This window comes from Cricetulus griseus (assembly GCF_003668045.3).
Source record: "Cricetulus griseus strain 17A/GY chromosome 1 unlocalized genomic scaffold, alternate assembly CriGri-PICRH-1.0 chr1_0, whole genome shotgun sequence".
Taxonomy (NCBI): domain Eukaryota; kingdom Metazoa; phylum Chordata; class Mammalia; order Rodentia; family Cricetidae; genus Cricetulus; species Cricetulus griseus.
Window position 1 is genome coordinate 231,864,965 of NW_023276806.1, and position 11,846 is coordinate 231,876,810.

The 11,846-nt window shown below is 46.1% G+C and overlaps 1 pseudogene; it reads left to right on the forward strand.

The window, feature by feature from the left end:
• Window positions 1-1,432: 1,432 nt before the first annotated feature.
• LOC118237703 lies at window positions 1,433-3,974 on the forward strand (annotated as a pseudogene).
• The last annotated feature ends 7,872 nt before the right edge of the window (window positions 3,975-11,846 follow it).

Consider the following 11,846-nt stretch of genomic DNA (forward strand, 5'->3'; position numbering starts at 1 on the left):
TGGAGCTGGCTCTCTATGGTCAGCAGTAGTTCTTTGATGCCCATCATCCTTTTATGAAGTAAATTGGTGCTGCCAGGAGCAGACGGATCTCACTGCCATGAAAAGCCTTATGTTATTAAAGCATCTTAAATGCCATATTTTGTATGTCTCTGAGTGTTTAAAAAGACCAGCAATCTATCTAAAACATATCTTGGTTTAACCTTGAAAACATATATAACTTGACTACAAATTAGATTGTTTTAGACAACTAACTGTATTTCTTAATTATTCTAAATATATTAAAGTAGCTTTCAAGGACTACAGCATACATTACATTCTTAAATGAGCTGTGGAGGTTCAATAACTTAAAGAAAAGTAGAAACACATATACAGTATGTTAAAACAAAAATGATCTTAAATTTGTATCAATATACAAAAATCCATACAAAAGTAAAATAATGGAGAGTAATAGTTGTTTTTTAGACTAAAAGTAGATTCAATCTTCTGTCACTTAATCCTATCATTTCTATATCTTCCCCTTTTTTATCTTTTCAGAAAAAGATCCCTGAATCTAACCTCCTTTGCTTAGTTTCCTCCCTGACCACGGTCAATAACATTTTGCAACCAACAAACATCCATAACCCACTGAACAACAAAATACACCCACCCAATCTTTTGGGATTGTGGGCATTGTGTTCTTAAAATTACTTCCTGTTGTCTGGGGGCAATGGCATCTTTAGGAGACCCGAGAAAATTAAGATAATCGTCAAAACCTGGGAGGGATACTGCTGTCTAGTCTCGGTGTGCTGGGAAAGTACAGGGCTCATCTCAGGTGCTGGCTGGAGTTTTCTATGAGGCTGGACCATCTTAGCTCACATCTTTGAAGTTATCCTGAGCTCTTATGGGTTTAGGGAGAAACCTGGTGCTAGGGAAACTCCCAAGAATCTTCAAGGATGGCTCCAGCTAAAACTCCTAGCCATGTGGAGAGGGTGCCTGAACTGCCCTTCTCCTGTAATCAGATTGGTGACGACCTTAATTGTCATCATTGAGCCTTCATCCAGTAACTGATGGAAACAGATGCATAGATTCACAGCCATGCACTGGGCTGAGCTTCAGGAGTCCAGCTGAAGAGAGGGAGGAGGGATCATATGAGCAAGGGGGTGGGGTCAAGATCATGATGGGGAATCTACAGAGACAGCTAACAGGAGCCCATGGATTCCAGACTGACAGCTGGAGCCTGCATGGAACTGTCCTAGGTGCTGTGCATGTGGGTTCAAGTCCTGTATCTTGGTTGGTTTGTGGGGCCCCTAGCAGTGGGCCCAAGGTCTGTCCCAGGCACATGAGCTGACTTTTTGGAACCTATTCCCTATGGTGTGATGCCTCATTCAGCCTTGATGAAGGGGGAGGAGCTTGGTCCTGCCTCAGTGTGATCTGACATGATTTGTTGACTCCCATGGGTGGCCTCACACTTTCTGAGGAGTGGTGGGCGGATAAGTGAGATGGGGAAGGGAAGGGGAGGAGAACAGAGAGGGAAAACTGTGGTTGGTATGTTAAACAAATAAAAATGTAATAAAAAAAAGGTTGTCTCCCAGGGCACACTTGGAAACCTTTAGACTGTTTATTCCCATCTGGAGCAGGTCAATTTTATCCCTATGTGAGCTGTGTCGTTCACTGTGTTCTGAGATACTAAAATAGGTTGATTTTAATCACACAGCCCATTCCTTTTGTCAGTCAGTTTACCCAGAGATGCTGAGAGCAACAGACCAGCATCATCATTTTCCTTATTTTCCCTCAAACTGCCAAAAGTTTTATATATAGAGAGAGCCAACAGACCTGTTGTGATCCACAATTGATAAATCAAGATAATCAAATGCATTTATCTCCTTCAGTTTGTAAAACAGTTCACACCATGAGTCTTCCGGCTCTCCCAGGTCCCAAGACAGGTGTCAGAAACTGGAGAGGCTTTGGTATCTGTAGATGTTGGAAGATTGGAAAGGCTACTCCAGATTTTTAAAAGATTCGTTCTTATGTTTCTGTTGCTCTAGAACCAAGACTGTTATAAAAATCTGTATTACTCGGGGTTCTCTAGAGTAACAGAAATGATTTAATGAATCTCTATCTATCTATCTATCTATCTATCTATCTATCTATCTATCTATCTATTTATCTATGATATTTTAGAATTACTTATATGCTGTGATCTAGCTTATCCAACTATGGCTCCCTGTGAACAGAAAGTCCAAGAATCCAGTAGTTGTTCAGTCCATGAGGCTGGATGTCTCAGCTGGTCTGCAGTATATGCTGGAATCCTGAAGAAGTCAGCTCTAATTTCAGTGAAGCAACGGACCTGGTAGCAAGAGCAAGAGCAGCAGGCTTGGACAGCAAGCTTCCTTCTTCTATATCCTTCTTTGTACAGGCTGCCAGCAGAAGGCATTGCTCAGATTAGAGGTGGTTTCTCCAGCCTCAAGATCTGGATTAAGGAGGACCGCCTGGAGGAGGGGAATTCGGGGGAGGGGACCCGCAGCACTGTAGGGCGCAGCTCGGCACCCTGGGGGAGACGGGTGGAGTGACTGAGAGGAGTGGGCGACTTGGAAGGGAGCTTGGCCACTGGGCAGTCACCATGGTCCTGCAGGTGCCAGAGAAGGAACCGAAGTGTGCGGCTTCCTCCCCGCCAGCAGACACCCAGTAAGTCACTGGCTGTGCCCCGCTGTGGAGGGAGAGCGCAGCCCCTGTCCAAGAAGGAGCCCAGGATGTGGGACCCAGAGATGAGAGTGAGGAGGAAGAGGAAGATGACGAGGAGGAAGAAAAAGAAAAGAGTCTCATTGTGGAAGGCAAGAGAGAAAAGAAGAAAGTAGAAAGATTGACAACGCAAGTGTGTTCCTTACAAAGAGAGCCGTTTACAATTGCACAAGGGAAGGGCCAGAAACTTTGTGAAAGTGAAAGGATACATTTCTTTTTGAGTAAGAAAAAACAGATGATCTTAGAAATCTACACAGACTGCTTTACAACAGACCAGGCACAGTGTCCTCATTAAAAAGTGTGGGTCAGTTCTGTGGCTTTCCATTTGAAAAGGGCGGTACCCAGTACAAAAAGAAGGAAGAAATGCTAAAAAAAACTTAGAAATGCCATGTAAAGAGCATCTGAGGTTCTTGACTTAGAGTGATCAGGTGTGAACAGCAAACTAGTGAAGAGGATCTTGAATTTCTTAAGGCATCCAAAGTCTTCTGGCAAACCATTGCCAAAATTCAAAATATCTTCAAGCAAAAGTAGTAAAAAGGAACGGAACAGTTCTGGAACAACAAGGAAGTCAAAGCAAAACAAATGTCCTGAAATTTTGTCAGATGAATCTAGTACTGATGAAGATGAGAAGAAAATAAGGGAGAGTCTTCAGAAGATAAAGAGAAAGAAATTGAACCACCAAAAAAGACATCTAAAAAAGAAAAAGCAAAACAGAAAGCTGCTGCTAAAAGAAAATATCTGTAAAAAGTGCTAATGTTAAGAAGGTGGGCCTTTAATCCCAGCACTCCAGAGGCAGAGGAAGAGGCAGAGGCAGAGGCAGAGGCAGAGGCAGAGGCAGAGGCAGAGGCAGGCAGATCTCCGTGAGTTCAAGGCCAGCCTGGTCTACAGAGCTAGTTCCAGGACAGCCTCCAAAACCCACAGAGAAACTCGGTCTCTAGCACCGAGAAGAATCAAAACAGTTCCAAAAAAAGAGTCTGAATCTGAAGATAGTTCTGATGATGAACCATTAATTTAAAAAATTGAAAAAACTACCTAAGGATGAAGAGTTAAAGGAGACCGTGAAGAAATTACTAGCTAATGCTAACTTGGAAGAGGTCACAATGAAGCAGATTTGCAAGAGGTATATGAAAATTTTCCTGCTTATGATTTAACTGAGCAGAAAGATTTCATTAAAACAACTGTAAAAGAGCTAATCTCTTAAGCTAGAGGACAGATGGCTTGTTCTCAGATTTGACGATCTGATTTATACCAGCAAAGAGAATGTATTTTCTTCTTTAAGTCTATTGTTAGTAGAACTCACTGCTGACCCTTTTCAGTGTTACATATATTTGAGCTTGCTGTTTTAAATCACATTTCCTTGCAGTTTTCAGTCTTGCATGGCAGTAATTGTTCCTTGCTTTCTGAAGTTGTACATTTTGGATTTCTTTATTGTAAGGTCAGATTTCTGAACTGTTGTTAATTTAGGTGCACTTAGTATTAGCTTAAGATACTTTTAATTAATCAAAGCAAAAACTACAACCAGCATTTATACATGCAATATTTAGTATATGAAATATTTTGCAGTATTTAGTATATGAAATATTTTGAACACATCTTCTGTCAGTGTGAAAACTGAGTGGCAGTTTGCCTGTCATTTTAGAGCACCGCTCTTGAGATAACCCAGTTGGAACTTTTCTGCGTGTGTGTATATATGTCAAGTTGTCAGCACGACAGAAGTGACAGATGTTATTTTTGTATTTTCAAAATCCAATTTGTTGTATATAATTTTTGTATTCCTTTTGTGCAGATCGATTTTTAAACTCATGTAGGTAGGTGTCTTTACACTTGTAACTAAAGAATGTCAGTGTTCAGCTAGATGGTATGACAGAGCAGTCAGGTCAGTGGTGGCAACCCTAAAGGAATGTCCAGTTCTGTTTTGCCCTGAAAGTGTCATCAATTTTGTGATATGTTAACTATGTCAACTTAAGTGTCATAGAAATTTTATATTGAGGATAAACCAAAATCAACATATCAGAGTTTCGAAAGCTGGGAAAGGGTGAGCACACTTGGCTTCTATAAGTGAACTGATGGTAACTAAACTTGATATAGGAAAGTGACTGCCTTCATAATTATGATTAAAAGTACCAGATGTAATGCCAGAAGGTAGTATGTGGACAATGTAGGCATCTTTGATTAAATGTATCAGATTGTAATGCTGGCAATGTATAACAGAGAGACAGTCTCTGAGGACAGGAGTGTTGGGTGGGAGAGAAGAAAGAGAGACGGGGGAGGGAGACACAAAGAGACAGGCAGAGATTGTTTGAAAGGAATAGAGAGGGGGTAGGACCCTTTTAAAGGGGGACATAGTGAATGTGCACAGAAGGTACTCTTAGTGGCTGCAGCTGAGGACATATCCTGTCAGAACCCCAAGAGCAGGCCAGTACAGATGCCTGAACACTAACAGGCATGCTCTGTTACAAGTTACCATTTAAGTGACTAAAATGTTTCTTGTTCACCAGCAATTAAAAACTAACACAGGTCTCAAGTGTAAAGATGAACACAAACAGTGTCTTCTTCCTCAGGTGAGACTATATGATCCACAGTGCACAGTAGGTCTACAAAATGAAATCTTTTAATACTTTTAACTTTATGCTCTTTTGCTAACATTCATTCCAGCACAATCCTATTTCCATCACCATTCCCTGTCCTGTTCCAGAGCTGGATTTTTTTGCTGGTGGCACAATGTTCCCCAAACAGCCCTGTGTGCTCAGCCTGGGTGTCACCCTCTAGGTGTGCAGGAGACTGAAGGGGAGTCACTGGGGCAAATTTAAGAATGTATTTTAAATTTTATTTTTATTAGATGTATTGTGTGTGTGTGCGTGTGTGTGTGTGTGTGTGTGTGTGTGTGCGTGTGTATGGAGTCCCAGATGATTGTGAAGCACCATGTGAGTGGTGGGAACTGAACCTGGATCCTTTGCAACAGCAATAGGTGCTCTTAAACTCTAAGCCACCTCTCTGTTGTTTTTGACCCTTTCTGAGAGGGAATCATGGTGGGGAGCAGGGAGACGGAGTGACAATCCAAAATGGTGGCCTGGGCCACAATTGAGTTTCCCTGCTCCCTGGATGTTCCCGTGGGTCCCCTTCCATGACCACAATGACCCCAGGCCTACAAGGAGGGCAAGGAGAAGAACCCAACGCTCTTTGACCTTCACGATGTCCTTGTGTTCAACCAGGTCAGTATTGAGGGTCTGTGTGGTCTTGAGCACTGGGCATCCCCAGCCGTGGCAGAGGCCTGTGGAGAAGTAGCCTGTGATTGAGGAGCCAAGAGTGTGAAGGTGTGAGAGACAGCTGAGGTAGAGTCCGTGATGACTTCAGTGAGTGGAGGAACGCATTGAGCTGGGTACTGACGTGGTGACTCTGCTGTCGTCTCTTACAGTCACCCAGGAGGAGCAGTGTCAGCCTGTGCTCAGCTGGCTGCAGAGCCCTGTGGGGCTCTTAGTGTTTCCAGAGGCTCATCTGGTTTTCTAGACTGTAGTTCACATCCTACCATCTTCTTGAGGGCGCCTCACACGTGTGTGTGCCAGTTTGAGGTCTTGTGTCCATGGCAGCTCAGAGGTCAGGCTGTTGAGAAATCTTGGCCTAGACACAGGCGTTAAGTTCAAGACAGGAAAAGGACATTTGTGAAGGGACATTTGAGACAGAAAAGGGCCTGAGGAACTCGTTAGAAATTCTGCCAGGGCAGGTTAGTGGTGCTACCCACCTTTAATCTCAGCTCTTGGAGGCAGAGGCAGGCAAGCCTCTTGAGTTCAAGGCAAACCTGGTCTACAGAATGAGCTCTAGGACAGTCAGGGCTACACAGAAAAATCAAAGAACCAACCAAACAAAAATTCTGCCAGCGGTGCTAGCATGGGTGTCTTAAATCCCAAGCACTGTGTAGTCAGAGTCATGTGGATCTCTGTGAGATCAAGTGTGGGGCCAGCCTGGTTTACATAATGTGTTTGAGGACAACTGAACCTCAAACGCCCTGCTCTGCAGAGCATCCACACCCCCTCCCTCCCACAGATGTCTCTACTGGCTCCAGCAGATAAAGATACAGATACAAATACAGCACACCCTTCTGGCCTTGAAGGACACCTGTATACACCTGCATACATTCACACAAACACACATGTATATACATTTATAAAACTTCAGTAGTGAGATCACCCAGGCTGGGCTGAGGAAGTGGCTCAGAGCTGGGTGGTGATGGCTCAAGCCTATAATCCCAGCACTCTGGAGACAGAAGCAAGGAGATCTTTATGAGTTCAAGGTCAGCCTAATCTGCAGATCAAGTTCCAGGACAGCCAGGGTTGCACAGAGAAACCCTGTCTCAAAAACCAAAAACAAAACAAACAACAAAACAACTAAAACAGTGGCTCAGAGGTTAAGAGCACTCCTGTTCTTTCAGGGTTCCCATATTCTCGATACCAACCTGTCAGCTCCCAGTCACATGACTACAGTTGGCATGGGAGAAGGATCCAGTGTTCTCTTTTGGCTCTCCATAGACACCAGATATGAATGTGCTCACACATATATGTGTGCAAAACACCACACACATAAACTTTAAAAACCATTAAAAGTTGAGATGACAGATCCTTCAGCTATGGAATGCCTGAGGACTCGGACACCCACCTGCACCAGGTAAATTGCCCGCCCTCACCTCACTTCCTCTGTGTGAGCCTGCGCTCATGCACACACTGTCCCCTTCCCTTGTATCTCTGTCTCCCCTGTGAACTTGTGATCTTCCCTTTGTCTCCTCCCAGGTTTCCAGAGCAGGCTGGTTTGGCACCAAGGGCTTGTCCATCACATTTGTGTCAGATGAGATCCATGCTAATATCCTCAGTGACGTGCAGGACCGCTTTGAGGTCAACATCAGTGAGCTCCCCATGAGATCGACATCTCCTCCTACATGAGTGAACCTTCACCATGCTGCCTGCCCCATGTGTGTGTCTGTCTGTCCTCCACCCTGTGGGATTCCTGTCGTGAACTCAGGTTTTCAGTCTTAGTGACAGCACCTTTGCCCACTGAAGCATTTTGTTGAATCCTGCTCCCTCTTTCCTTGTTAGTGCCTCATGTAAACCTCTGGGTAGAGGCCCCTGGTGCTGAATGGCCCTTGGTTGCTGGCTGCCTTCCTGGAGTTTCCATGCTCCGTGAGGGACCCTTGTATGGGGCCTTTCTCCCAGTCTCTCTTTTCTCCAGCGAAAGGAGTGTGTATGTGTGTCCCCACTCGCAAGAGTATCCTCTGAACCTAGGACACAGCTGTGAGGAGAGAAAGGGAGGGAGGGGGGAGAGATTTTTAAATTTCCCTTCTTGAGTCTTATTGTAACTGGTGACTTTTGTTTCTTCAGTTGAACAGACACGGTAGAGGAGAGGAATGACCCGCTCTGGACTGTGGCCATCTGTCTCATTAGAAGAAGATACCAGGGATCAGGGTGGAGACGGCCCTGCCCCCGGCCCCTGCCAGCCCTCATCTTGTCCTGTCCATGCTTCCCTCTGCATCACCACCACTCCCAAACCTGTTCCTGATTTATCATGTTTGTTTGTTTGTTTGTTTGTTTTTTAACAAAATTCAGAATTGAAGCAACTGTGTCTGTGGTGTTTGTAAGTGCTCCGTGTGTTATATTGAGGGCTTGACTGGGAGCCTTGTTGTGGGCAGGGTCACAGTGAGGATGGCCCAGACCCAAGAGGCTGTGGCTCCCCAGTGGCATTCTCTTCCTGGTGTCCCTTCCATTCTAAGGTGGCTGTGGAAATGGGGAATGGGACAGTGCATGGGGTCAGAGGTTCAGAGAACAAGGTCCATGTCACTGCATCTCATCTGCTCCTTGAGCTTCTGGGTGTCGGGTACCAGGGCTGTGCCTCCCAGGCGTCCTGCTCTTCTAAGCAGGGCCTGGTGCAGCTCCAGCATCTCCTCCCTGGGCCAGCTTAGCTGTGTAGAGAGGCTGGGGTCGCTGGGTCAGAGACTAAAGGACAAGCCTCAACCAGAGCAGAGGCCGGAAGCCTGTCTCAATTCTCCTTTTTGATCTGAGTTCAGATGGTCATGTATGAACTTTCTTACCTCAGACATGGATCTGTATCTCATCTGCTCTTATCGTGAAGTTCTTGGCAAGGTCACTGGGATCCCTGGAGGGACAGGGGCAGGAGGTGTAGGTGGAAGTGTAACAGGCTGGAGTGTGGACCATGGCAGCTGCCTAGTGGCTTCAGTGCCAATCCTGGATGAAGCACCAGACCACGGTCCTGTCTGTTCTGGCCAGGGGCAGGGTAGAACTCTGTTGGTGGTCTGAGATTTCACACCCTGGCAGTTCAGTTGCTTTAGCATGCTGGTGTGCAGCCAGCCTCCTCAGCACTAGCAGGCATTCTGAGGGGATGCTCATACCCAGGTCCATCTCACTGGAAGGCTCACACTGACCTGCCTCAAATTGTGATTTCTCTTTCCTGCATGTTCCCAGAGTGACCATTCTCCCCTGCTGTGCTGTGTTGTCTAAGGACTTGCTTCTCTAGTAGGCCTGGGCACCAGTGTGTCTTCATTGCCTTGGCATGACACCAGTGTGGGTGTCAAGCAGTGCTGTTGCTGAGCCATCTGCACATATGCAAAAGTCCTGCCCACACCAGGCCTGTAAGAGTGCTGGTGTTCCCTGGCACTAGGGGAATTCCCAGGAATCCACTTGGATGGCTCCAGCTAATAATCTAGGCAGTAGAGGAGAGGGTATCTTAACTGCCCTTCATATAATCAGATTGATGACTGCCTTAATTGCTATCATAAAACCTTCATCCTGTAGCTGATGGAAGCAGAGGCAGACACCCACAGCTAAGCACTGAGCTGAACTCTGGAATCCAGTGGCAGAGACTGAGGAGTGATGACCAAAGAGGTCAAGACCAGGCTAGAGAAACCCACAGAAACAGCTGATCTGAACAAGGGGTTGCTCATGGACCCCAGACTGATAGTTGGAAAACAAACATAGGACTGATCCAGACCCCCTGAACGTGAATGTCAGTTTGGAGGTCTGGTGAATCTATGGAGCCTCTGGTATTGGATCAGTATTTACCCCTAGTACACAAATGGACTTGGGGAGCCAATTCCCCATAGAGGGGTAGCCTCTCAGCCACACTGGGGAGGGTCTAGGCCCTGTTCCAAATGATATGACACACTTTGAAGATGCCCCATGGACGGCCTAACCCCACCTGGGGAGCAGAAAGGGGTTGGGACAGGGGGTAGTCGGGGGCAGGGAGGATGGGAGGGAGAGGGAACAGAGATTGACATGTGAAAGAAGCTGGTTTCTAATTTAAATTTTAAAAAGGAAAAAATACTTTAAAATATTAAAGGGCCAGTTTTCTTGTGAGTGGGACACCCAGTGGGCTGGTGTGGCTCAGCAGGGACAGATGGTATTAATTACTCTTGGTCACCTGGGGAAATGGATGTGTTCAGAAGAACCTGCCTCAGAATGAAGGTTTGCTGGGGAAGGAGCAGCTGCTGGACAGCCCCTTGGCTTTGGTGCCCATCCCTGCATCTCTGTGTGCTCCTCTCTGGGTTGTCAAGGGGGATGCTCTCTGCACAGAAGAGCAGTCAAGACAGTGCAGAGTCTTTGCCAAGGTCAGGGGCCTCACATGAGACTGGAGTGCTTTAGACAAGGCCAAATGCTTCAGTGTCTGTTAGGTTCTTTGTTTTTGTTTTCAGATTGTTGTATTGTGTTTTCACAGCATGTATGTAAAATATATCACATGTGTGATGTCTGTGGAGCCCAGAAGAGGGCACTGGAGCCACCTGACATGGGAGCCAGACATCAACCCCGGGGTCCTCTGTAAGAGCAGCCAGTGCTCTTTCCACTCAGCCCTCTCTCCTGCTGGAGATCCCCATTTCTGAAGAGATTTGGCCAAATCCTGGTAGGAGATGTTCACAGAGAAAGCCAGGAAACTCTAGACAACTCAGTTTCCATTAGAGTCCCCTTTCTGCCCAATCACGTGTGTGCTGGATAGTTTTATGTCAGCTTGACACAGCAAAAGGCATCTGAGAGGATTGAACCTCAATTAAGAAAATGCCTCAGGAAGATCAGGCTATAGGTCAGTCTGTAGGGCATTTCTTTCTTCTTGTTTGAGACAGGTTTTCTTTGTGTGTATATCTGGATATCCAGGACCAGAATGGCTTTGAACTCCCAGAGATCCACCTGTCTCTGCCTTTCAAGTGCTGGGATTAAAGGTGTACACCACCATTGCCTAGCAGGCATTTTCTTATTTAGTCATTTATGAAGGAGAGCCCAGCCCATTGTGGTTGGTGCAATCCCGGGACTGGTGGTCCTTTTATTCTATAAGAAAGAAGGATGAGAGATGGGCATAGTAGTCCACACCTTTAGTCCTAGCACTTGAGAGCTAGAGGCTGGCAGATCTCTGAGTTCAAGGACAGACTGGATTACAGAGTGAGTTCCAGGACATCTGGGTTTTTACAGAGAAGCACAACCCTGTCTTGGAAAACCACAGGGTGGAAAATAAAAGCAGTTTTTACAAACTATGGTGAGTAAGGCAGTAAGCAGCACCTTCTATGGCCTCTGCATCAGCTCCTGCCTCCAGGTTCCTGCCCTGTGTGACTTCCTGTCCTGACTTCCTTTGGTGATGAACAGTGCTGTGTAATTCAGCTGAACAATCCATTTCCTCCCCAAGTTTTTCTGGTCATGGTGTTTCTTCACAGCAATAGAAATCCAGATTAGGACTTGTCCCTGTGGGTTTAGTTACCCAGTAAAGTCCCCATAAAACAATAAGGAGTGAGAGGTGGGTGTATAATGAGAGTTCCTGAGAACCAAACCCTGTAACCAATGTATTTTTCCCTGGTGTAAGAAGGGACTTTGAGAGCCCATCCAGGTAAAGGGATGCTTTCTTGGCCTGGACACATGGGGGAGGGCCTAGGCCCGGCCCAGGATGATGTGGTGGACTTTGGGGAGCCACCGTCAAGGGCCCTACCCTGCCTGGGGAGTAGAGTGTGGATTGGTGGGGGGCAGGTGGGAGGTTGGGGAGGAGGGTTGGGAGAAGGGAAGGGAGAGGGAGAAGGGATTGTCATGTGAAGCAAGCGTGTTCCTAATTTGAAATAATAAATAAACAAGAAAAATAAACCCATCTGGAACTCA